Raw genomic sequence first — 236 nt, forward strand, 5'->3', positions numbered from 1 at the left:
CAGACTATAAACATCTTGCAGAAAACCTAACTACCAAATGCAAAGACAAGTTACAAGATTTTTATTCCTTTAGGGTAAGCGAAGATAAGAATCAGGGAGGCGAAGAATGGAAAACATATACTTTAATTCAATCACACTGCAGGATCTTTGGGATGAGATAAACATTAACATATCATAAGCATATGCAAATTCTTTTGTCCATAGCTGTATTTGATGTGTACAGGTACAAAAGCGTG

Source organism: Penaeus monodon, chromosome 21, assembly GCF_015228065.2.
Source record: "Penaeus monodon isolate SGIC_2016 chromosome 21, NSTDA_Pmon_1, whole genome shotgun sequence".
NCBI lineage: Eukaryota > Metazoa > Arthropoda > Malacostraca > Decapoda > Penaeidae > Penaeus > Penaeus monodon.